This window comes from Pipistrellus hanaki (assembly GCF_964339955.1).
Source record: "Pipistrellus hanaki genome assembly, chromosome: 17".
NCBI classification, from domain to species: domain Eukaryota; kingdom Metazoa; phylum Chordata; class Mammalia; order Chiroptera; family Vespertilionidae; genus Pipistrellus; species Pipistrellus hanaki.
The window spans coordinates 11,027,324-11,052,007 of NC_140519.1; the positions used below are offsets into that span (position 1 = coordinate 11,027,324).

Sequence of the window (24,684 nt, forward strand, 5' to 3'; positions counted from 1 at the left end):
GTGTCCAGTGGGGACCGCCAGGCAGGCAGCTCTGGGCTTGGGGCTCTGCCCTCCACGCCCTTCTGCCTTCTGCGAGCCGCTCACAGGGAGCCCAGCCTGGAATAAAGCTTCCCGAAGCCCCTCCCCGGAGCGTGGCCGCCTTTGTCATTGTAATCGGTGTGTGTTTGCGGAGCGGGGCCGCTATTTACTCGTAGCTTGAGGCTTGTGTTTGCCGAGCCTGGTGGAGGCCAAGCAGCCGGGGCTCCCAGAAGCTCTCCCGCTGTATCTGGAGGCACTTTCCCCCCTTTCAGTGTCTGCGCCTGTCGAATGCGCGAGCTTCTGTGAAGCAAAGCGCAGGAGGGTACAAGGCCTACAGGGAGGAATTACACCTAATTACTCAAATAATTGCTAGGCTGTTGCCTTCTTAGTCACTGAAAATAATTTCCAGGTCCCTGGCTTTTATAGATAGTCTTCTCCGAGGCAGGAGGACACAGCCCCCTTTTTAACTCGAGCCCATTCAGCTCACAAAATCAGAACACTCGAGCCTGCAAAATTAATAAGCACCACTTCCATTACATATATTTTAGGTTGTTGTTGCCGTGGCGATAAAGTCAGGGACATTGAATCTCCTCTGTTGAGCCATTGTTATCATCCCTGGCCATCTGCTGCAGAGGAGTGATATTCCATCTCATTTGCATGATGACTGATATATGGGAGGTTTGGAAGGACATATGCCACAGCAATCATGTGATGAAAATTAAAGTGAAAGTTTTGGGCCCAGTGCCGAAAGGAGGAGAAGAGGAGGGGAAAAAAAATCTGTGTATGCGCAAGAGGCTGTTGATGTGCAAATGTGAATTCTATCGAGGAGGGCTGAATAGGGAGGTGTGACGTAAGGAGGGGACACGGACGCAGGTGCTTATCTGCACGCAGTCAGAGGCACTGCTTGTCATACCATGGGAACCACCTTCCGAAGACACAGCGCCCGTTCTCCGGCCAGCCCGCCCGGGAGGAGAGAGGTGTAAGTTTTGGAAACAAGCAGAAAAGTAAGTTTTAAAACTTCTGGACCACGCACGGCTTGCACTGATGGTAAAGTGGCTCAGTGACGTTCTCATGTCTTGTGCCATAATGCTTAGGTGCTCTGTTTCTGGGGGAAGGAGTAGGTTGCTGTCGGTGGAAGTTTAGAAGTGTGTGTGGATGGCTTTTTCTGGTGCGTGTTTTTGAACTTCTGTGTTGGGTTCGTGCTGGGATGGATACGGGGTCATTATTTTAGACGCTATTTCTGCATCTTGTTTTTTTTGTGTGTGTGGTGAAAATGATTATTGTATCTGCTTTGAGGAGGATTTGAGAATAAAGTGTCATGGTGCAATTGCATTTATACTGCATCGGTAACGCCTTTGTGTATGTACATACTTGAAACGGGCAGATTTGCAGCGGAGAGCACTTGATAGGAGATGAAACTTTGTACACTTTTTTTTTTTTCCTTTGTAGTAAAGTAAAGTGGACATGATTTCTGAAAATGCAAAAATTACCAGCGAGACCCAAAATCTGACATCTCACTATAATAGAGGAGATATTTTGGGGTACAGGGCTGTCAATACGATATGTTTCTTGTCTAAAGGAATAACCAATATAAAAAAGATGTCTCATATTATTGTGGAACAGTAAAATCCTGGCCTTGGCTACACAGAGGGAAAGAGTTCGTGGCAAGTGGCAAAAGATTAAATTGATAAGTATTGTAATTATAATCTTATTTGTAAATATTTAGAGAAGTGAATAAGAGCAGTCTCCTTAAAAATGATAGAGTTCATTTTTGGTAAATGCAGACGTCAGAAGACTTTTCAGCAAGTTAAAGAGTGATATTAGAAAAGACTGAAGAATGAGAAAAACTAACCCTGAGCAAAATTTTGCAGAAGGATAAGTTCAATAAAATATTACTAAGAATAGAGAAAATTTTCAAACTTGATAAACAGTACTTTACCTCATATTTCTTTCATCCTAACAAGGTGTTTATTAAACCTGCTTGCTTGGATACTTGTGGAAATAGTAGAAATAGCCTTCTCAATGGGGGTAGTAAGCTTTTACAAAGAACAAAGCAGCTATTAGGCAAAATATATAAAACAATTTATCCAACATTAATTTTTTTTTAAAAGAAAGTGGCTTATTGTCAGAAAAAATAATACGAACTCTCATCTTATGCCATAACTAAAGGAAAAATGATTAAAAACCTCGAATATAATTATGTATACTACTTTTATGTTAGGGAAAAAATAAAGTTCCAGGGAATAATCAGATTCATGATCTAAAATAAAACTGAAATCAGACTTTGCCTAACTTTCTCCCTTGCTAATATCATCTGCCCATTATTCTACTTTTATGCGAGTAACTTAAGATTACCAGTTATCTCTTTTCTTCTTCTTCTAAATATTCAATTACTCAGTGGTGATTATTATGTGGCCTTCTTGGCTTACTCCAATATTAGATTAATATAGATTTCTTGTGCCAAATTAGCGGAAATCACTGTTGCACATAAGAGTGATTCACTCTCCTTTTGGTTATATGTATGTTAAAGAAGCAGCATCATTTTAGCTTAAAAGCTTTTGAATTTTAAATGTGAATATACTGTACCTTGGAGAGCATCAGGTAGTTGTATTTAAAACATTTCAAAGTACACTGGAACTTTTATAAGATTCTAATTCAGTTATGTTTAAAGGAGTACCCATCATTTTTTTTTTTGAAGAGTGGTATTACTATTCTGTTATAAAATTAGACAGTCGGATGTGAAGTTCCCTGGGTCTTCTTAAATTAGACAATTGTAAGTGCAAATTAAGTAGAATAGAAATGTTTGGAGCTGTCCATGGTAGTAAGCTCTTCAAAATGTTAACTGTTATAAAATTCCTATCTGCATAATCTGTGCCATGGGCTTTATTACCATTTATAAAGGTCAGTATTAAATTCTTATTAGATAGATTAACCTTGTATATACAGACGTGTTTTTTTTTTTTCAGGCAACGTAACAATCTTACTCTTATAACTAAATGACAAAACTTTAAATTTCCATAATGTTAATAAACGTCCCTGGTTGCAGCTTTAAAGTATTTATGAGTACATAGACAAAAGTCACAAGCTATTAAATATATAATTCTTTAGGTTGACAATATAAAAGCACAGTGCAAACAGTTGCCATGGTAGTAGGCCAAATGTGAACAAACATCAAAAAATGTAACTTGCCCGACTATTGCTCTTGAAATGAATTCTTGTCCTTAGGTGACCTGCCCATGCCTGCTTTAGAAATCCAAAAAGATCATAATTGTTTGATATGAAATGCAGAAAGAATAGTTAAATTGGAAGTTTAACATCATGAAATTCAAAATCCCAAGCGGTATATAAACATTAAAAGAAACTTTGGACTGCTAATCCTAGGAAATGAGTTTTATGGATTGAATTCAACAAGGCTTCAGAAATGGTTCCATCTGCTGCCTAGCAGCTGGTGAAAGGATAAATTTAATTCATTAATTCATTTGGAAAAAAGGATCCAAGTAGTAAAGACTTCATTGCTCATAATGCATATAGGTGAAAACACAAACTGAAATCTGGTCCAGTTGATCATCCCGGATAATGAGCTACATTTTGCCTTCCCCCTTTTTTTTGGTAAAGGTCTTAGTGATTGAGTCAATACGGTGTTGATTTTTATGACAATAACCAATCATTTCCAATCGTTTCAATGATTAAAAATAATCTCAGGGAAATTTCAACTAAGTCAGACTTTTTTTTTTTTTTTAATTAGAGAACTGTAGGTGCTAAGAAAGTACACCCTTTCTCAGTTTGTATATGTCTATATGAGTAGCAGTATGTATATTTATGCTTAATATATATATATATATATATATATATTAAGCATATATATATGTGTGTGTGTGTGTGTGTGTGTGTGTGTGTGTGTGTGTGTGTGTGTATTTATTCTGAATCACATATATTCTGACTGAGCTATCTGGGTTCTCACACTAAATCATATATATCCTAAATCACATTAATGAACTACTGATATAAAGACATTTTCCCATTGGTTGACATATTCAAAATTAGCATTCAAGGTTAATAAAGCAAATCTTAGATTCAAAATTCACATTTACTCAAAAGTTTCGAGATTCCAAGGAGCACTCGCGTGGCTTCCTCCTCTTGCGGTCCTTCGGGCTGGCTGCTGCCGTCTGTGTGCGTTCACAGTGTGCAGAGCACTTCATAGGAGAGGGACTTGTGTGGAGTCTTCTCCCAGCTCCTCTGCCATGCTAGGCCCTTTGACGTAAGACATGGAGAAAAGACTTCGTTAGCTGGCTGGCACAGGCCTTTTGGTACTTGTATATAAGCATAGTGGAAGTTTGGATTGTTTAAGGTTAATCAATATAGTAAGGTATTGGAAAAGTTACCATTGCATTCCCTTTAACTTGTAGTCCTATTGGTGGATTTTTTATTTGCTACCATTTCAAGGAGAGTGAGGTCTCCCTTAAAAATGCCCAGGTCACCTTTTTTGGGGCGAGGCACATGTTTCCTGGTTGCCAGTTAATGGATCCACGTCAGGGTAAGAACATCTTTGAAAGCAGGGCTGCTTCAGCCGCCAGCACTCAGTTTAGCAATTCTTTTTGGATGCTGGTTTCATGAATGGGTTTCTGACTTTTCTTTCTCTGTGGCCCAGAGCTCCCTGTGGTGGGCTTGTTGGACTTGCCATAAAGGTTCTGTGTGTACCCTGTGGGCTGGGTGAAGAATCAGGGTTTATGCATTTACTTGTACTGTTACATTGTTTATACAGCTTTGGTTTAGTTTTGATCTCTCTCTCTCTCTCTCTCTCTCTCTCTCTCTCTCTCTCTCACTCTTTTTTTTTTTTTTTTTGCCTTTGAGGCTCTTCCACAGTGTCAGCTGCTGACTGATAGTAGGAAAACGGCCTCGTGGTGTGAATGAAAGGGACCTAGCGGTTGGTAAACAGAGATAAGGAATAAATAGAGCGCAGGCGAAAGGAGATAGTTCTGTGGGGGCCCAGATTGCTGCCAGTCTGTGTGAGGGAGATGCAGGGGCTGTCCTTTTCCCAGATTAAATTAGTGTGCGAAGTCTCCAGCGACCCGCTCCCCTTCTCCCCGTCCTCTTTAGCCAAGCTGCACAGCCCCTGCTGTAAAGTATTCATTTTACCCAGGGACGAGCCGGACAATGGAGCGCTCCTGATACTTATGGACAGCTGTCGTCATTCAGAGTGCTCCCAGCCTTTCATTTTCCACAGGAGTTGAAAGGGTTTGTACCTTGGAACTGAAAGGGGGCGAAGATGCAACTTTGCCAGTTCTGAGGGTGCGCGGGCAAGGGGCAGGGCGGAGGTGGGGGTGACTTCGGAGTGAGGAGGAACTGCTAAAGAAAGCAATTCTTATTTTTTTTATTCTTATTTTTTTTTTGGCTAATATTATTAAAAGACAGAAATCCAATTTCAAACCTGGGTTCCTTGCGAAGAGAAAATACCATTGATCCTGAAAGTTTCCTAAAATTAAGGTCACCGGTACACACGAGATATTTCATCTCTGCCTTTTCTCCCCTTGTTTTGGCTGAATATGCATGGCTCTTATTACCTGTGAACGTCCACCATACACAGCAAGGCTGCAAGATACCTCTGTAGTCCCATTTTTTTCCTTTTTTTTTTTTTTTTTTTTTTTTTGTGATTTACTGCAAATATATTCAGCATTTGACTGATTAAATAGACCTTCGGCAACCTTGAGGGTCACTGTGTGGAGTATGTACATAGAAAATGCATCAGCCCATTGTACCCTGGCAGCTAATGAGATTGGTCGTTAAGTAAATGACACAAAGCCCACAAAAAAAGCTTAGCAGCTCACTAGAGTATCACAGAGTGTCCCCGCACACCACACCACGGGCACAGCACTGGACCGCCCCAGCCTACCCCTGCTTTCTTCTACATCGCTGCCTCCCTGATGTCAGCGCCAGAGGCAGAACAAAGGCTAGGAGCACCGGTAAGTCAGTCTGGCAATTAAGCCCCAGGGAGAAAGTGGAACAAATCTTAGCCTCACCGAGCGTGGGGCTGCGAGTCCGGCTCTCGTAGGTCAGAAGGAAGGGGCTTTGCTGTCACTCTGGAAATAGTGTTCCACTGCTCCGTGTTCTTACGTTGTTGTTGTTGTTGTTGTTGTTATGTTGTGTAGCCGGTACATAAAAGTTTTTGCATTTCCAAAGTAAACGTGTACTCCAAAAAGGCAAGTGAACCTGAATGCGAGGCGAGGCTGGCTCTCTGTTGGAGAAACAGTACTTTCGCAATCATGCAGGTGTGCGTGTGTGTTCAGGTCTGAGAAACTTTCGGAGGCATGCGGCAACTTCGATCTTAGTTAGTCCTGCTGCTTTTAAAGGAAAATGGAAACCCGGGGTGTGAACGTGTGCAGTAAAGTTTATGCTTGTCCATCTTAAATGATCACATCTGCTGATATGTGTTTGATATAATATATGGGATGGTCATTTTCTTGATCAGTATCTTTAAAAAATCTAATAATGGAACACAACAAAATGAAAACAGAAAATAAAGGCTCCTCTTTTGTTTGTGTATTCTATTCTTTTGAATCTGCAAATGAAATCATTGCAAATCTGTGACATGGAATAGGATGAGTGGTTATTTGCTTGCTTTACTTGGGGGGGAAAAAATCAAAGCTGCCTGACACGGAGTGGCGTTGGCTTCCTATGTCCCTGGGAAAAATGTATTTGCAGCATTGAAGTCGAAGCTTTCAGAGAAATATGGCAACAGGAAGTTGCCAGAAAGTCTTATTTGCCTCGCTGAAATGTCTGTCTGCCTCAGACTTGTGTACTCAGAGGATGTTTAGTTCACGTAGGGATGATTTTCTTACAAGACATTCAGGTAAATTAAACATTTTGTTCTAGGAAGCTGTCAGCTGAGCGGATTGCCACTGGTTTAACAAACTCTGCAATCTCACTGAGAATATTTGAAAAGTGTTGTTAACGTAAGTGCGGCGTTTTAAAATAGATGGGATGCATCATATCAGTGTCAGGATTCAATTTTTAATGACACTGTCATTTAATATCAGAATGTCATGTCATAGTCATCTGTTCATGAAGTAAAACTCTTCATATTTTATAAAAATCAGTTGCTAACTTGCACTGAGACATTCTTATTTATGTAAGGATACAGAAATATTATGATAGGGAGTAAGACACTCTTATTAGTATTTAGGAGAGATTCATAACAGAGGTTCATAATATGATCTGGGTGATTAGAGGTCACATATTCTTCTTCTTCTTCTTCTTCTTCTTCTTCTTCTTCTTCTTTTTAATCTTAAAGTACTTTTCTTCTTCTAAAATGTGTTCCCAACATTCATTTTATTTATCTAATTTGTTTATGTCTATATGTACATAATATATAACATATATATTATTAACTCTATTATGTTTATAGTAATGATAATTTAAAAGAAACAGATTTTGTAAAGAAAGTGGTATAGTAGTGTTTTGTTAATTTCAAGTAAAATATATGTAGGGAACATGTACTTTTACTTAACCAAATTCAGATTTTTCTAATATGTAATCTCATCATGATGCCTGTAATGTGGTAGCAATCATGGGAAAAGCAAGCTATCTGCACAGGCTACAATTGCTACCTAACCATTTTAGTTTAAGGCAGAGTTATAAAACTAGTAATCCTTACAGATATATTAGATTATCATCCTGTGCTGGACATTTCAAGTTTGAATTTCCTGTTTTATAGCTTATTTTCCTATAGTTACTGAATGTTCAGCATGTGAACACAGGAGTGAAATGTTCAGAAAACGCGCAGTCATTTTGGATGGCTGAGATTATTTTACCCCTGTCCTCACCAGGATAGCAAAGGGTGAGCAAACTTGACTAAAATCTGTTTACAGTGTGGCTATAACTGAGTAGAATTACTCTCACAGAAATGGAATTGTCATTCTTGAAAAAAATATAGAGAGCTCTGTTGTAATTAAGAGGAGAGGGTACAGATCATTACTTTTGGTTTATATGAACTTGCTTCCACTAATGTTGGTCCTGAGTTGGAGAGATTTAAACATTTTTAACTATGAAAAACCACTAAGGAAATGGTTTTATCTAATGTATAACTTTCTTTTTCAAAGAACTTTGAGGGACTTCATTTTTGTTGACAGAAGGAAACTTTGTATTTCTGAACTTTTATTCCAGATTCACTTACTTGACAAATATGTATTATTTACATGACTTGGTTTAAAGGATTGTATTAGGGGCTGCAAGGACTATAGGGTCTTCATTCCTACCCCCAAGAACCCCTGATCTAAGAAGAAAACATTTCCTAGATAATAAGGTAGTGGTTATACGTGACATATGAGTGACAAAAGTGACAAGAGAATCTACAACACCACTTTCTCAAGTTTAAAACCTGGTTCTTCCATTTACTAAACCTGGAGTCCTGTTTAAGTTATTTAACTATTCTGGCCTTGATTTCCTGGTCTATTAGGGTAGATGAGTCTTGCCTTATGATTTATATGAAAATGAAATAAGATAATGTGCCTACAGCCCTGGTGTACAATGTTGTTGTTGTTTTTTTTCTTTTACTTCCATTTGGAGTTTGAGACAGTAAGTGGCCAATAATGTTGTATGTTCCATCCACATTTGCTTCTACCACTATAGAATTCTTTCTCATGTTTTTACTTTCAGAGCCCTAAATTTTGTGAGGTTTCTTGAAGGACTGGGAAATCCCATTTTCCATGACTGAGTGCTCAAGTTTAAGGTAACAAGTTAAAAATACTAAAAGTATATGAAGTATATGTGATCAAATGGACTTAATATGCATAGTTTTACTAACAGAAATCTAAAGTGTTCATTAGGATTTCATTACATTTCAACTTAAACTTTCTATAAGCAGAAATATTTAATTGCATTTAATTTCAAAATGGTTTATCTATAACTTAAGTATTTATAGAAAAGGTTGTTATCTACTAAGATTATTTAAACTCATTCTTCATTCTTTTTTTAAATTATTATGTTAATTTTGCTCCTTTGAGATTTATTTCAAGCTTTGGCTTAGATTAGTTCCTTTATTTAGTACTTTATATTTGGATAAAGAAAATTTCCTCTTCAAGTAAATTATCATTTTATTTTATTTTATCACCTATCAAACCTAATTTTTTTCTGAATATTTTAAAACTTCATTCCAGTGAGTTCTAAGAGCTACCTGAATTTCTTTACAAGTATTTGAATCTTGTTTGTCAAGTGTTGCATCAAATTTATAAGGTTTCATGCAAGAATTTATTACTTTTTTGATTTAACTCTTCAGATTTTTTGTAGGAATATTTGTTCTATATCATTTGACATATACATTTAAGTTACAACTTTGCAAGAAATTTGTTGCTGAAAATTTCTGTTCTATAATTCTTATATCCTCAAGTAAATTGCATTGGCTCACAAAATTGCCAATGCCTTGAAAGTCTTATTAGTAACTTATTTATACTATTAAGTGCTGTTAATTACAATAGCATACTAGCTTTTTAGATCAGAACATTTTAATTTATTTGATTAATATAATGCAAACAGGACAATGCTAGAGATACCTGCACAAAATACATGCTCTCCAAATATCCCTAAGTATCATATTTGCTGGTTTATTGAAGTAAAATATATTTTAATAGCTATACTATTATAATGAAGAGTTACATTTGGTAATTCCATGAAAAACACTTACATTATGATTTTATAAAAAATAAGTATGCAATTTTTGAGTGATAACAATTTTCTCCACCTTTTTAAAAACTTAAAAGTAGCATAGCTAATTTAATTTAATTTTCTAAAGGCTGAGGTTTTCCTCATGAAAGAAACATGGCTAAAGGCCAGCATGTAAACATCACTTCATCCTTTTTTATCAGATGTGTCCTATATGTACCCAATTTTTAGGGTAAATTCTTGGCATGAGATGAAACTTAGTTACCTTTACTGGCCATGGTATCCAGAACCAGATCAAAATGAACTGGTTAATTATTTAAGTGGAATAAATAGTATTTTCATTCCTGAGATGTAAATTGAGTAAGAAAACAAACCAACAAAATGAACAATTTTGTCATGGAAAACCTAATTTGTGAAAGAATACTATCAGCTAGAAAGATGCACCTCCTGTTCGCTTTTTTGTTTTTGTTTTTATAGTATATTTGGTGTGCATCAGAATGAAGGCGTTTACCTCTTTTAAATTTCCTTCTTTCAAATAGTAAACAATTGTAGGGAATGAGTTTTAACATTTCTATTCTGAGGGGTGAGAATGAAATATGCTCAAAAAGAAAATAAAACCGAGAAAGACTGAGGCTGGCAATATGACTACTGTAGAAAGAGGGCAAAAATGAGAGTATACAACCTTTTATGCACGGAGCTCTTGATCTTTTTTGTGTGTGTGAGATACCAGTGTCTACCAAAAGGGTTAAAGAAAATGCATTCTGTTGCATCTGCTTACTAAATCCCTTACTTTAGTAGAAATTCAAATTTTGTAAAGATTATTCGTTTTATTGATGCATATAATTATAATCACAAGCCATCTGCTGATTTGGCAGGCATGGTTAAAATTCTCTAACTCTCATAACCTTTCAAGTACAGTGCCCTTGGGACTCTATTTCACTTTTATATTTTGGAAAACATGTAGGGACAAATAAGGGCGGTCATCTGCAGAATGTCAGACCTGAGGAAATGAAAGAATGGAGATCAGGGTGGCTGTGGTGGTTATTTTTAATGGTAGGAGAAATTATTTTTTTCTCCTTTTTTTTTTTTTTTTGCTCATGACTTCATGAAGGATTATTCTAGTAGTTTCTATGATGTATTTGGGAATTTTTTTTCCTAGGGATTAAAGCTCTATCATTAGTCTAAACAAAACAAACAAATGAAAAAAACAAAACAAAAAACAACCCTTCCAAATATTGCTTACATTTGTTTTCACAAATAAATTAAATGTGTTGAAGTAGATTTTTTTTTTAACAGAATATTCCACTGTTTTTATTTTTTCTGAAATTTTCACACTCAACTGATAATCTTCCAGCCACAGATTTTAGGTTGTAGAAGAGTTTGTATGTGTTGATACAGGCTTTTTGGTTTAAATTTTTGGTCACATTTCCAAGTGTTTTTTTGGATGAAGTTATGTACTGATCAGACTTTTTGTGTGGAATTATGTACCTGGCAGGTATCTTCTTGTGGCCCTGCTTTGCTACCACCAAACATTTCGTACCTGGTTTACTTACTTCCTTGGAAATATTTCTTCCACCATCAACCTATCAATGAGGGAAGTCCAAGGGTTAGTTTTTACAGGTTAGAATTGGTATATAGGCCACGTCACAGCAGACTGCAAGTAGGCTGAGGGAAATTGGAAGAAGCCACAGGACCCTAGGATTTGTCTTTGTCAAATAATGAAAACTTACACAACTTTCCCTGCCCCAACTCTCACCTCCACCATCTCTCTCTCTCTCTCTCTCTCTCTCTCTCTCTCTCTCTCTCTCTCTCTCTCTCTCTCTCTCTCTCTCTCTCTCTCCAAATACACACACACACACACACACACACACACACACCACACACACACACCTTAAATATTTGTCCCAAGAACAATTTCTTAGAGTTTGGCAAATAACAGAAAGAACTTTGGGTACAAACATTGAGTTGTTTTTTCTTCTTCTTCTTCTTTTTTTTTTTTTTTTTTACAAACAATGGTAATATATATGACAGTAATAATAATCGTTAACATTCACTGAGTGCTTACACTGTTCCAGGCACTGTGTTGTTTACATGTACATATAATTTAATACTCATAATATTTCCATTGAAACCCCCTTTTTTTGTAGAGGAAGTGACAGACTGAGAGACATTAAGATGTTTTTTTCTGAGGTCACCAGCAGGATAGAGGCTTGAACCCAAATATAACTGTTCCCCAAACCCATGCTTTTAATCTCTCCCTATGCTACGTGGCCTTTGGGAAAAAATATAAGAGAAAGAAACAGAACAAAACAAAACAGTGTCCCAAGTGCACATGGGTTCCAGTCAGAGTTAAATGCCATTAAGTAGTTAAATGATCCTGATGAAGTGACTCGAAGGATCGCTTTATTTCCCTTGTAGACAACATCTGTCCCATTAAGGGTTACAGTAGGTGCGCCCCGAACTCTTTTCATTCCTCAAATTCTAAAGCTCTATGAACTTTTTATGATGAAAACATCCCGTGAATTTGAAAAATAATTCAGCGATAGCATTAGCCTTCATTCTACCTCTCTAAGATGTGCAGGCCAATTAATCTTGATGTCAGAAGTGGTCATTCTAAGAACCATATGAGTCTTAGCTCTATCAGTTTGAAACTCAAACATCTGGCCAAACTAGCTCTGTGAGCACCAACACAGATACTTAGAAACATTTGGTCATTCAGTTCTTCCTCTGAGTATGATGGTGTAAAGCGGAATGTTTTTTTATAATAATAATAATAATAATAACAACAACAACAACAACAACATACCACTGACATAGGTCCAACCACTCTTGTAAGAACTTTATGTCTGTGAATTCTTTTAATTCTCACAACAACCACAACCAGAGCAGCAGCTGAGATGACTGCCTCAAGAAGAGGCACTGCAGTGTGTGTGAGACCCCGTAGCTGCAGTGTCAGGGCCTGACGGCACCTCCACGCCATGGCCTTGGTCAGTGTGCCCGAACCATGACACATTTGGCCTCTGTGGGCTCATGCTTATTTCACTTTTGCTTGAAATAATGTTTGGAAACATACACTGAGTGGCCAGATTATTATGATCTCTGAACATATAATAATCTGGCCACTCAGTGTATATCCTATATAATAAAAGGCTAATATGCAAATTGTCCCCTCTACCAGGAGTTCGATCAGCAGGCAGGCTGGCCAACCACCCAAGTGCTCTCCCCCTGGCCAGGCTGGCCGGAACCCACCCATGCACAAATTCATGCACCAGGACTCTAATATATATATGGCCAGGTTATTATGAGTTCAGAGATCATAATAATCTGGCCACTCAGAGTAGATTACAGGTTACAAAATGTTTAGACACTTTGTAGTATTTAGTTATTTATTTTTGTTATTATTTTATTTTGATCCTTACCCAAGGATATTTTTCCATTGATTTTTAGAGAGAGGGAAAATCAGAAACACTGATGTGAAAGAAACACATCAATCGGTTGCCTACTGCATGCTCTCTTACCAGGTTTGGGCCGGGGAGGAGTCTGCAACTGTGGTATGAGACCTTGACCTGAATCGAACTTGGGAACCTTTGGTCCATAGGCCAATGCTCTATCCACTGAGCCAAACCTGCTAGGACAATTTTTTTATTTTATATCTCAATTAGGCAGTTGTGATAGTCATATAGTTTCCTTAGATGATTACAGATTAACCTGAAAGCCCTTTAAAAAATTGTTTGCAAATACCATGTTGAAAATATAATACTAAGTAAAAAGAGTCAAGTCAATGAGGTCAGACTAAAATCCTTTAAAGAAAACTGTAATTAAAATTATCTTATTCTTAGTATTTAGCAGAGAAACTTTGAACATATTTGAGAAACAAGTGTTTATTAAAAGGAAGAATTGATGTAGGAATGAAGAGTTTCAATCATAATAGAACTCTTCCTAGGTTGATACCACATCAAGTTCATAAGAAATTAAGATATTTTATTCCAGTTGGATATGATTTAAGATATGGTTGCATTTTATATCTACTAAAGTTGCCAAGAGAGTGAAGTAAAGAAAAGGAAATATCAGCACTAGAAAATTGTGAAGAGGTTATTTAGATTCTGTACAATGAGTTGACTAAGAAATATATATGTCCTTAGAAGGTACCAGAAGTATAGAGAATGAATATCAGACATGGCATCTTCCCTCAAGGACTTTATGAGCCAGTGTAGAGGACCAAGGTTCTCCTAATCTTGTTTATGTGATAGGGGAAGCTTGTACCATCATGGCCTATGCAACAACAACAAAAAGACTGTGACCACATGAAATTCTACTCTGCCACTTGGCCTTAATGTATGAGGGGCCATAGAATCTCACCAGACATAGACAATTCTATTTTTACTCTAAAGATAGAGTTAAGGCCCCCCAAATAGAATGATAACCTTACTATAGAGGTAGCATATGGAAAGATTTCAGAGAAGAGGCATTTAAAGATTCATGAATTCACCCTTTTAATAAACTTACTGAGAATCTATTATGTTTGAGCAACTCTGTCATACAGTGAGAATACAGACCTAAGTACTGTATAATCTCACACCAAAGCAGGTGACACAAACACACTGAATTTACAATAGAGTGGGCCTGTGCTATGCAAAAGGCAAGCCCAGGACAATGAATTGAAAACTGGTCAAGAGCCATAAATGACAGCCATCTGGCTTGGATTACAGGATGGGTGGGTAACCAAGATAAGAGATCCAGAAGGAAAAGGTTATTTAGAAGAAAAAGATGACATACACATTGAATGCAAAAAACAGCCAGGTGATATTGACTATACAGTTGATAAATGGATCAAAATTCAAAAATGAGATCTGGGGATGGAAAGATGGACATTGGATGTGTGGTTTCTAAGGAAATATGTGAAGTGAGAAGAACAAAATGAGGAATCCCAGGGAGTACCCATATTGAATGGAAAGGTAGAAAAAGCGGGAGGGGGAGGGGGGCAACAAAGAAGGAATTTATAAAAGGCTGAATGCCAGGATTGTCAGAGAAAAAAAAGACATAGAATATTTCTCTAGGAAACACTGAGCAATAGTGTTAACTACTCAGAAAATAGACTAAAAATGCTCCAATAGATATACCAAATAGAAGGTCACTGGTGATTTTAGCCAGAGAAAAGTCAGTGGAATTACTGTTGGAAGCAAAAAGCCCATGAGTTGTATAGGGAAGGTAGGGTGAAAAAAAAATGACTATGGGGATTTAAGAAGTTTGATGCTGAAGAATAGAGATAGTAATAAATGGAGAAGAAATGTTTATATACTGAAGAGAAGGAACCATAAGAGATAAGAAATTTGAAAAGTTTGAAGATATATGAAAAAAACAAAAAACAAAGTGAGGTAGGAAGCAAATGTAATAGAGCCTATTTTTCATAGGAGGGACCTTCTTCCACTAAAACCAGAGCAAAGATGCAGCTAGAAATACATCGGTAAGTGTCAAGATGAGAGGTTAAGACCATTCAGAATTAATAGCATCAAAATTCTCTATAAAATTAGGCAGCAACTCTGTGTTGAAATGTTTTGGACGAAAAGTTCCTTTAACATGTTAGTTTTTATTAATTATTGCATTTACATCGTACTATTAAAAACAAAGGGTTCTGTCTCACTCCTAAATGTTATTTGTAATTCGTAATGGCGTAGAGGCTCAGCATATTAATGAGAACCAGGAGAGGCAGGGGTTCTCTCCTTGGGTCTGCGCGCATTTAGGAAGGGTGAAGGGGAAGAGCAGAGCATCCTTCCTTCTGGAGCCAGATGGAGGAAGGAGGGCAAAGAGTGGGAGAGGGAGGAATTGGCTTATCTCCATAGAGGACGCGTGTCAGGGAGTTGGGAGTAATGAGTTTGGATCATAGCAGGAGCAGCAGCTACATTTCTGCTCTTAATATCTGTTCTTTTTGTATTTTTTCCTTGTTATCCTGGAGATAGACTTCCAAGCAGTCATCCTTCTCTTTGCTTTTACTACCTCCTCCCCAGACGAAGCCCACCTTCTTATACCCCGATGACTTCACCTCCTATAAACTGATTTCTCTGCTTTCACTCCTCTGCTCAAAGCTGTCCAAGGGCATCCCATCACACTTTAAAATTAAATGGCTCCACCTGTTTTTTTATTTTTAAAACTTGGGGCCTGGTGCATGAATTCGTGTACTGCGTGGAGGGGGGGGGGTCCCCTCAGCCCAGCCTGCCCCCTCCCACATACTGGGAGCCCTCATGGAATGTCCTCCCTTTGTGGGAGGCGACTAGGCTGATCAGGGGAAGGCACCAGCCCCATCACCCCACTGCTGCAGCCACTGCCAGTCACCGCGGCCACCAAGGTGTTTTCATCAACACGGACTCCAGTCCCTTTACCAAGAAAAAATGACAACTTTCTTTAGGCATCTTCAAGATGTGTCTTTCATAGGATATGACATTTTTTTTCTTTCTTTCTTTTTTATCCTCACCTGAGGATATGTTTCCATTGATTTTTAGAGAGTGTGGAAGAAAGAGGGAAGACAGAGAGAAATGTCAGAGTGAGAGGAACACTTTGATTGGTTACCTCCTGCATGAGCCCTGACCTGGGCCCCAGCCAGGGAGGAGCCTGCAACCTAGGTACATGCCCTTGATCAGAATCAAACCCGGACCCTGTGGTCGGCAGGCCAGGGCTCTATCCACTGAGCCAAACTGGCTAGGGCAGGATATGACATTTCTTAGCCCTCCAGCAGCAGGCCTTCGTTTTTATCTCCAGGAGTATGGTGGAAAAACCCTAGATCACCTTTTTGGATTCTTATACCCAAGTTACTAAGAATATTACATTGGCATACAGGGAGCTTAGCCAATGAACAGTCAGAAAAGGTGTTTCCTCTGTAGTTTACACCAATCACCCGATCGCCTCCAATCACCGGCTCCACCCCTGCCAAGGCCTAAAGCCTTGAGGCCTGGGCAGGGGCCCCCCAGCTCCCTCTGATTGCCGGCTCTGCCCCTGCCCAGGAGCCCACTGGCTCAGGCCCTTCCCAGATTGCTCAGGATCCACTTGAGGCCTACCTTGGAGTGACCTGGGTGCCAAGAAAGTTCCCAGGACCAAGGCTGCTGGGTGCCTACATATGCAAATTAACCACCATCTTTGTTAGGTTAATTTGCATACTCTCTCTGATTGGCTGTGGGTGTAGTGGAGGTACGGTCAATTTACATGTTTATTATTAGGTAAGATATATATATATATATATATATATATATATATATATATATATATATTATTGATTTACAGAGATGAAGGAAGAGGGAGAAAGAGATAGAAACATTAATGATCAGACAGAATCATTGTTCAGCAACCTCCTGCACTCCCCATACTGGGAATCGAGTCAGTGTCCTGACCAAGAATCAAACTGTGACCTTCTGGTTCATAGGTCAGCATTCAGCTAATGAGTCACACTGGTTGGGCTACACCTGATTTTTTTAAAATAGCTTTAATGTTGTTTAATTTACAAAATATACAATTTGCTCACTTAAAGTACACCAGTAAATAATCTTTAGTATATTCATAGTTATGCACTCATCACCACCATATTAGAACATTTTATTTCCCACAGAAGAAACTCTTATGCCCCTTAGCCATCACCCTCCAGTTCCTCCCCTGTCTCAGGTTCTGGGACCCACTAGTCTACTTTATGTTTCTGTAGATATGCCTATTGTGGAAATTCTATGTAAATAGAATTACACAATATTTTGGTCTTTTTAGCTGACTTCTTTTACTTAGCATACTGTTTTTAAGCCTTAATACTTGATTCCTTTTTATTGCAGAATAATATTCCACTGATTGTACGTACCACATTTTATTTATCCATTCATTCATTGATGGGCATTTAGGTTGTTTCCACTTTTGGGCTATTATAATAGTGCTGTGAACATGCATGTACAGTTTTTTGTTTTAGTGTGTGTGGACATATGTTTTCCTTTCTCTTGGGTATGTATCTAGGAGTTGAATTGCCAGATTATACAGTAATCCTGCATTTAATCATCTGAGGAACTTCCAGTCTGTTTCCCAGTGCGGCTGCACCACGTTACATTCCCACCAATAATGTATAAAAGTCCACTTTCCTCACTTCCTCTCCAACACTTGTTATTGTCTCTCCCTCTCTGTTTAGATTCTAGTTATCCTTGTGGGTGTAAAGTGGTTTCTCACTGTGGTTTTGATTTTCATTTCCCCCGTGACTAATGATGTTGAGCATCTTTTCATGCATTTATTGGCCATTTGTATGTCTTCTTTGGAGAAATGTTTATTTAAGTCCTTTGCCCAATTTTTATTACTGAGCTGCAGTCATTCTTTGTATATTTTAGATACAATGGATCTGTATCTCTTTCTTGCACTCTTTCTTGATCATTGTATGTGATGTACTCTTTCTTGAATGAACAAAGGTTACTCTGACCTCAGACTAAAATATACCCCCATCCTTAGCCTACATTGTTTTCCATAATACTTACCACTGTTTTAAATTGCATTGTTCATTTATTGTTTACTCAGTTTGGTTCCCACACTGGAATATTATTTATGTTTATCCACCCTTGCTTTTCCATCACCTGTCTTGTGATGCTGAGAGACGGTCGTGGTTAAACACATGGGCATTGGAGCTAGAATCCAATTCCCAGTGCAGCTCCTCATTGGCTGTGTGACTCTGGGCAAATACTTCTCCGTGTTTTAATCTCCTCATTTGAAAAACAGGAATAATTCATAATCCCTGGTTCATATAGTTGTTCAGATTGAGTTGATATATAATATACAAAAGCATTTATAATGGTATCAGGTACAAATAAATAATAGAATTAAAGTACCAACAAGTATTTTTGAGTGAGTACTTAGCAAAATTTCCTACTAATTACATGTTCTCTTGAAGAAAATGAACTGTTTAATCCCCAAGGATTTAACTAATCTCATCTACACATCACCACGGAGGGTTATAATTGTGTACTGCCCATCTGTGGGCTTTGCCTATAGACAGATCTCTTTCTGGATCATATAATTCATAGAATTTGTACTGTGTGCAATGTTTTTATAGGTGACATGTAATTCTCACAGCTCTAGGGTGAGGTTCTATAACTGTACCTTCTTTATGGATGAAGAACCTGAAGATTAGGGAGATTAAATGCAATTCTGGAATCACAGAACTAGTAAATGTGCGAAGTTAGGATTCAAACTCAGCTTGGTATTAGTTCAGAAACAAAGCATGTCACCACTCTAAATCTGTGCTCACAGTCTTCAGTCATTATCAAAGCATTTCCAGATCATTTATCACTGTTGCCTCTATATGCCATTTTTATGATTTTTATCATACTTCAGTCTCCTCCACCCCCACCCCAGAGCTGTCAGCCTGCTCTCTCTCTATCCATGAGTCTGTCTCTATTTTGCTTGCTAGTTCAGTTTGTTTATTATATCCCACATATGAGTGAAATCATATGCTCTTTGTCTTTCTCTGATTGGCTTATTTCACTTAGCATAATGTTCTCCAGGTCCATCTAGGCTGACACAAAGGGTAAAATTTTCTTCTTTTTTCATGGCTCAGTAGTATTCCATTGTGTAAATTTACCACAGTTTTTTTATCCACTCATCTATGGCTGGACATTTGGGATGTTTCCAAACCTTGGCTATTATAAATAATGCTGCAATGAGCATATATTCTTTCGAATTAGTCTTTTGGGTTTCTTCAGATAAAAGACCCTAAATAAACAATGGTGATCTTGAGAAGGAATAATAAAGTTGGAGGAATCACGATACCTGATATCAAACTATATTACAAGGCCACAGTAATCAAAGCAGTTTGGTACTAGCATAAAAACAGACTTACAGATCGATGGGACAGAACAGAGAGCCCAGATATAAACCCACACCTTTATAGTCAATTAATTCTTGACAAAGGAGGCAAAAACATACGATGGACTAAAGATAGTATATTCAATAAAGTGTGTTGGGGAAATTGGACAAGTATGTACAAAAAGAAAGAAAGAAAGAAAAGAAACTAGACCACCTTCTTACATCACATACAATGATCAAAGACTTAAATGTTAGATTTGAAACCATAAAAATCCTAGAAGTCATACACAATTAATTAATGGCAGCTCTTGCTGAAAGCCTCACCTGGTTTTGTTTGTTTTTACCTTTTGCCTCCTTTTGGCACCTAAGGATATTGCCTACTGCTTTCTATTCGCCACCACCAATGTCTAATTTGAGGTCAATAAGTCTCTTAGCACATTCATTTATATTTTCACTATTATCTTTTTATTTTATTTCCTGTTTTTTTTTTTTAAATTTATTATTTATTTATTTATTTTTATTCCCAACTTAGTTTCTTTAGGCTTTTGTAATGTACCAGTCACTCTTCTAATTTAATACATGATTGAACTGGATGTGATAGCCCTTAAATTTTAATACTCTCTCCCCTTTGCATTAAAGATGTGTTAACAGCATAGCAGTATCACATGTGCTTTGGGTCCATTTTAAATTTTTTTTAAATGAGTCTCAATTTACAAGTAACTATCCATAGGATTATTTTCTACTGTATTAGTTTTCTGATAGAAAATCAACAATATAATAATCTACTTTAAGCCTTACATTTATTATAATTATAAAATAATCTAAGCTGCATATTGTCACCTGCATAACTTTTTGCTATACGCTATAGACATTTTAATGTTTTATCTCTAAATATTTGATGCATTGTTTTCTTAAAATTTATTATCGCAGAGGCAGTACACTCATCATATTCTTTATTTTTTAAAATAGTCAACAGATACTCAAATAGTCAACACTCCCATTGAGTACCTTGTCTAGGAAAGGGAAGCTAAGAGGAGCTCTTCCTTGTCCTGCAGGAATTTTCATCCAAAGCTGATGATGAACATGTCAACAACTCATGATGGGGCCAGCCAGGTGCTATTCTTTTTTTAAAAAAAAATATGTTTTATTGATTTTTTACAAAGAGGAAGAGAGAGGAATAGAGAGTTAGAAACATCGATGAGAGAGAATCATCGATCAGCTGCCTCCTGCACACCTCCTACCAGGGATGTGCCCAAAACCAAGGTACATGACCTTGACTGGAATCGAACTCCGGACCTTTCAGTCTGCAGGCCGATGCTCTGTCCACTGAGCCAAACTGGTTTTGGCAGCCAGGTGCTATTCTGGGAGTAGGTATAGCTTCCTATGGGAACATGGAACCCAGATGCGAGACAGGAGGATTTAACAAAATAAATGGAAACCCATCCAGATTACTCAGACAAAAGTCTTCATTTCATGAGCACTCCCATTATTCACTTTGAAAACACTGTGTAAATTACATCTTTGAAAGAATTCTATAGTTCTTCCAAGGCATTTTCTTTTTCTTTAAAAAAATATTTTTATTGCCCTGACTGGTTTGGCTTAGTGGATAGAGTGTCGGCCTGCAGACTGAAAGGTCCCGGGTTCGATTCCAGTCAAGGCACAATCCCCAGTAGGGAGTGTGCAAGAGGCAGCTGATCAATGATTCTCTCTCATTGATGTTTCTAACTCTCTATCCCTCTCTCTTCCTCTCTGTAAAAATCAATAAAATATATATTAAAAATATTTTTATTGACTTCAGAGAGGTAGAGAGAGGGAGAGAATGGTAGAAATATCAATGATGAGAGAAAATCATTGATCGGCTGCCTCCTCCACACCCCCTACTAGGGATTGAGCCCATAATCCGGGCATGTGCCCTGACTGGGAATCGAACTGTGACTTCTTGGCTCATAGATCGATGCTCACCCACTGAGCAACACTGGCTGAGCCCAAGGTATTTTCTTCTTGCACACGCTTTTTGGGAAAAATTTGAATGTAGCTAAAAAATATGTATTCTGTTACTTCAGACAGAAAACTTAGGTCAAATTCCCTCAGTCACGATTATAGCTAAAATAATATTGTGATATAGAGAGAGACCAACTGACCAATGAAAGGCAATAAAATTAATAGGCTGGAATTGGTTAAGCATAGCACAAAATGCCTGATCTGAACTGTAGTGACCTGTGATTAACCACAGGAGACAATGATAGAACCAGATGGTCAAATGACCAAAGGCACTCATTTAGTCTGACTCATTGTAACGCTTAAAAATCATCCAAGGAGAGAGATCAGTTTAGGATCTCCATATTCACAGGAAGTCTCAGTCCATGCTAACTAAGTGTACTTCTCTTCTCAATGTGTATGGTTATGAGTGCTTGGCTCAAACTACATACCCTGATGGGCATACTTCTGAAGGGGAGCTTTTAAGGAGCCCAGCAGATTGTTCTCTCCAGTTACCAAAATGTAAATGGGCACCCACATCTCCTCATAGACGTGTGTGTGTGTGTGTGTGTGTGTGTGTGTGTGTGTGTGTGTGTGTGTATGAATCAATCCTCATCTGAGGATTTTTTCCCCATTGATTTTTAGAGAGAGTGGAAGGGATGGGGAGTGACACACAGAGAGAAACATTATTGATGTGTTGATTGGTTGCGCACCAGAGGCATATGCCCTTGACCGGAATTGATCCTGGCACCCTTCATTCCACAGGCCAATGACACTCTATCCACTTAGTCAAACTGGCTAGGGCTCCTCAGAGATTTTTTATTTTATTGTTTCTTTGATTTCCACAACAGAAATGCCTATACTCTTAGAGCATTCCTCATGCACACACCATAAACCCCTCTCCACTTACTGAGGACTCCACTTGTTTATGTAAACAGTTTCTCCTCTTCTCCAAAAGAATAGGTGCTTAATGAAAACTTGAGTAAATACATTATGAATTCATTAATTAATACTGTTCTGTACTGAAAGGGTGAGTTACACAGATACAATCAAATTCCTTATCGGTGACACTATCATCTCATCTGCTCCTATTGAGGTGAGATTGATGATTTTAAAGTAGCTTTGTTAATCAATGTCAGCGGGGGAGCACAACCAAATAAGGAGCGTGAGAATCCAGGAGTGGCATTTATCCCTTGAAAGCCTTCCTCATGTGCTCACTGACATTTCTTACAGTAAGCCGTCTTCCTCCAGCATCACTGCAGTCCTATTTAACAAGTTTGGGTTTCAGGAAAATAAATAAATATATATTTTTTCTGATTGGAGCAGCCCAATGCTAAAGTGCTTAATTTCTGCTCAGAGGGTAACTAGTTTGTAAACTCACCTTCCATGTTTTTCCTGTACCACACTCAGCCAGGGTTCATTCTGTAATTTATCTTATCACCAACTGGTTGCACGTTCCTCTTCCTAATACACTGAGTGGCCAGATTGTTATGAGCTCTGAACACATAGTAAACTGGTCACTCAGTGTATATTCTATATAATAAAAAGCTAATATGCAAATTGTCCCCTCGACCAGGAGTTCGACCAGCAGGCAGGCCGGCCAACCACTCATGTCTCCTCCCCTTGGCCAGGCTGGCCAGACCCCACCCATGCATGAATTCATGCACCGGGCCATATATATATACACACACACTGAGTGGTCAGATTATTATGATCTCTGAACCCATAATAATCTGACCACTCAGTATATATGTATTCCTATGCATTACATTGCAAAATGCCCTTTTAAGAGGTTTATCACTGAGATATTTACATGAACAGCAATGCAAATATATCTTTAGTATTAGACTAAAAGGCTTTTCATCCTTCAAGAAGTTTTCAGGATAATATTCTTCAAAACAGAAGCAATGAAAAGGACACTTCATGCAGTGTATACATATAAGACACTCACACCATTTAGAAAAGGTGAGAATTTCCCAGAGCTGGCAAAATAATGAATGCCTCGAGGAACTTTGCATCATTGCTTGACATTGAAGTTTGTGTGTATTATATAATTCTTAATGAATTCATTTTCATATTGTATTTGCTCTTGGCACGTTTAAATGTTGTGCAGTCCTATATTTGTAATTTGTGTGCTTGCAGTTGTTAATGACACCTGAGATGAAGGAGTAAATAATTGTTATTTCTGTGTTGACATCCGTGGGCCCATCTGAAGGGAAGATCAAGTTCAGGAAACTATGAAGTGGTTCTCAGAATGTACTTCGTTGTACATTGTAATGATAGGCCAGGACATTCACTTTTTATCTGTTCCTTCCTATCATAAAGTATTAAAACACAAAGCAGACAAACAACTCTGGAATAAAGTGGAAGCATTTCTGTTTCATGTGGATGCAGTTAGCCTTTGGCAACTGAGTTTTTTCAGTGCATCTGATGGTAAATATCCAAGGCAACGATTCTCAGAGTTTAGTCCCCAAACCACCAGCACCGGTATCATCTGAAAACTGGATAGAAATGTACATCCTCAGTCCTCATCACAGACTTCCCATCAGTCACCTGTGTTTTAACAAGCCCATGGCTCTGATGCCAACAAAAGTGTGGGAACCTCTGCTCTGACATTGCTATTCGAAGTGTGGTCCATGGGTCAGCAGGCACACCTGGGCCCTTATTAGCAATGTCGGACCTGAGGGTGCCGGAGTCAGGACCTACTTTGTAACACAATGCCTAGGTGATCCAGATGCACATGAAAAACGGAGAGCCACTGATCTGAGGTTTACAGCAGGAATGTCACCAGTGGGAGAGTATCCTCTATTCAGAGGCATTTTGGAGGCTGTCAAAGTGGAACTCAATGGATACTTTACTGATTTTATGTTCCTCTTAGTTCTCTTTGAAATTTAAAACAAAAGGTGAGGGAAAGAGATGTATAAATCTCTTGGTTGCAATATTTAAAAAAATATTTAAAGGCACACTGTCTAGATTATGAGATGGAGAGTAGAGCCATTATCTGGATAGCAGAGCTATTATCTGGGTAATAAATCCTGTGTCTAGTATATGGTATATATATTCCATAATCCCACATATAGATAATATATATATCACACAATGATCTAGACATATTAGGTGAAAGTCGAAATTTTTTCAAAAACTCAGTTTCTAATTCACTTTGCATATACAAATAAACCCAAGTTATGTTTTGTGTCTTTTCACATGAGATTATTTTCTACCTCG

At 38.0% G+C, this 24,684-nt stretch overlaps 1 protein-coding gene across 11 annotated transcripts in view; it reads left to right on the forward strand.

Moving 5' to 3' along the window:
- The first annotated feature begins 879 nt into the window (after positions 1-879).
- Positions 880-24,684, forward strand: part of ST18 (ST18 C2H2C-type zinc finger transcription factor) — a 124,209-nt gene continuing 100,404 nt past the window's right edge. For 6 of the 11 annotated variants that reach the window (XM_084864829.1, XM_084864828.1, XM_084864822.1 and 3 more), the window contains exons 1-2: positions 880-1,022; positions 8,671-8,743. The gene's annotated coding sequence lies outside the window, so the exon portion shown is untranslated. The remainder of the gene's footprint in view (positions 1,023-8,670; positions 8,744-24,684) is intronic. The other 5 variants (XM_084864830.1, XM_084864821.1, XM_084864831.1 and 2 more) reach the window with 1 other exon arrangement.